Consider the following 2,500-nt stretch of genomic DNA (forward strand, 5'->3'; position numbering starts at 1 on the left):
AGATAAAACTTCAGTTTCATGTCTGATATTCATAGAGTATATTAGATTTATGAAATATTGAGTATTGAATACAAATGTTAATTTTTGCAAAAAGAAAAAAAAGGCCTTAAACATACAAGTTGGAAACTCACATTACAGTGACCAATATGAACAGATGGAAGGTTTCAAAGAAAGAAGAGATAAATCCATTCCACATTTTATTATTCAAGCTCTTAGCCTCTGCATAGAATATCAACAATTGATTCCATTGTAAATCTTATGCTTTAGGATTGGCATATTTGGACTTACATATAATTTTGAGGCACTTGGTGATGACACAATACTCTCAGATTGAGCTAAAATTCTCATACAGAGATTGAGCTGATGTAAGTACTTTAAACAATTTTCATAGGGAAAAGACAGTAAGAAAAAAAACAGGAAGGTGCAACAATATTTTTTTTCTTGAATATCAATCTCTATTTAAGAATTCAGACCTGGAGCACAGCAGGATGAAAAAAATCATCAGTTTTATTAGTCTTTGTGCAAAATAATGGTACCAACTAGTAACAACTTTGTGACTTGCAGGCTTCTCTATATACTTGAGATCATGTACGTTGAGCGATCAGCTGACTTTATCAGATATTATTTCATTGGTGTAAAAAGTATACATAATTCATACCAGAGAGATTCATGCTTGATATCAAATAATATACATACACAGGGTATATTTTTAAATCTGCATTTTTATACTTGAAAACTTCAAAGATTGATTTTGAAAACTGGAGACAATTAAAGTATGTCCCTTTCTCAATTTCCTTTTTTTTTCTTTTTTTTTAAGAATAACCATACTTTTTTTTTTAAACCAATGTTTTATACTCTTTTATCTTCTGAACTTGTAGCCTGATGCCCACACTGATCTCACATGAAAAGAAAGACCTACATAGTAAAAAATTTACCCTATTGCTCCTTTGCATAATTGCCCAGAAGTACATCTGAAAAGTTTTCAAGTGTGTGCAGGGTCTTTGGGAATACAACAATGACTTTTCTCTTATTGGTACTTTGAAAAATATCAATGTGGTTTTACATATTACACCATAGGATAACAGTGTTTTGGCATATACAAATGAGTTTTACTCTGCTTAGTTGGCTATCAAAGCACAATTTAAATGGATTTATGATGTGGTTAATTATCCTTTTACAAATAAAAACATTCTACATTATATTAAAGTTTTATAAATAAACATTGCACTAAGAAACAAACAATGCACCAATGTAAAATTATACAGTAACTTGCATACAGTGGTATAAGCAATACAACTGCAGTCCAAGACTTCTTTACTGAACATTTCTTCAGCTTGTTTTTATTGTTTTTGTTTTTTTGTTTTTTTGTTTTATAGGTATTGACAAATATCTACTTTGTGTCATTTTATACTGCAGCTATTCAATAACAATTACATTCCTGTTTGATCTAATGTATTTTTTAACTGTTTTTCTAACAGTCTGAGAGAAAAAATGATTATTTCCCACTTTAGCATAATTAACTAAATCTATGGTCCATGTTGGGTACACTGTAGGAAATGCACAAAGATCAAATAACAGTTTAAACACACAGAAACATTTCCAATGAAATGCAAATTTATCTTAAAATTCAAGCTACATACAATCTTTAAAAACCATCTTAATATAAAATATTTACATTCACAATAGAAACTATTATACTTAAGTCAGTTCATTGCTTACTCTCAAATATTCACCGACTTAACAATTACCTGACAACCTATATTGAATCATCAACAAACAGGAATTTGTTGCATGTAGTACAGGCATTCAAGAATTTAAGTCATATACTCTGAATCGCTTTATACATATATAGAGATAATAAGAGATTTTTATGTTGAAAAGTTCAAGGTGATGGTGCCTTGTACTGCCACAAGTAAGTTCCCTGTTACTGTAATGATCATTAAACAACCTATATAACATTTTCCAAGGCATAAAGGTCACACTAAATTTTGCACAATGTTTTGGGAAAAAAAAATATAATAAAAAATAGCGTGTCCATCCTTTTTGTATTATGCTTAAACAATATTTCATAATTTTATTGTAAGTGGAAAGTCTCTCTGATAAATAACTAATGATGATATTACACAGAATGTACAAATACTGAAGAAGTCTAGCTCTTGTTAGTTATGCAATAACTATAGCAATAATTTACTGAGTACTAGCTAATCATATATAATATCATTGAGAAGAGATGTGATTTTGAGAAAGAGAAGAAGAGAGGGAGAGAAGAATATGAAGCTTTGAAGTACAAAGTTGTGTGAAATCTATCACAAATTATACTAAAAGAATACACAGAGCCCATGGACCACTAAACAACCAAAGAAGCACTAATTTGATGTACTTCAATTATTCATCAAGCACCATTCATTTTAAATAAATTTATTTACACTTACAAAAAAAAAAGGATAACAGTAAAAGTAAATAAAAATAATGAAAAAAATATTGATGTTAGCATGGTTTT

At 29.2% G+C, this 2,500-nt stretch overlaps 1 protein-coding gene across 2 annotated transcripts in view; it reads right to left on the bottom strand.

Moving 5' to 3' along the window:
* Window positions 1-184: 184 nt before the first annotated feature.
* Window positions 185-2,500, bottom strand: part of LOC125041886 (cGMP-dependent protein kinase 1-like) — a 241,659-nt gene continuing 239,343 nt past the window's right edge. For both annotated transcript variants that reach the window (XM_047637265.1, XM_047637264.1), the window contains exon 14: window positions 185-2,500. This exon is cut by the window's right edge and continues 1,224 nt beyond it. The gene's annotated coding sequence lies outside the window, so the exon portion shown is untranslated.

This window comes from Penaeus chinensis, chromosome 31 (assembly GCF_019202785.1).
Source record: "Penaeus chinensis breed Huanghai No. 1 chromosome 31, ASM1920278v2, whole genome shotgun sequence".
NCBI classification, from domain to species: domain Eukaryota; kingdom Metazoa; phylum Arthropoda; class Malacostraca; order Decapoda; family Penaeidae; genus Penaeus; species Penaeus chinensis.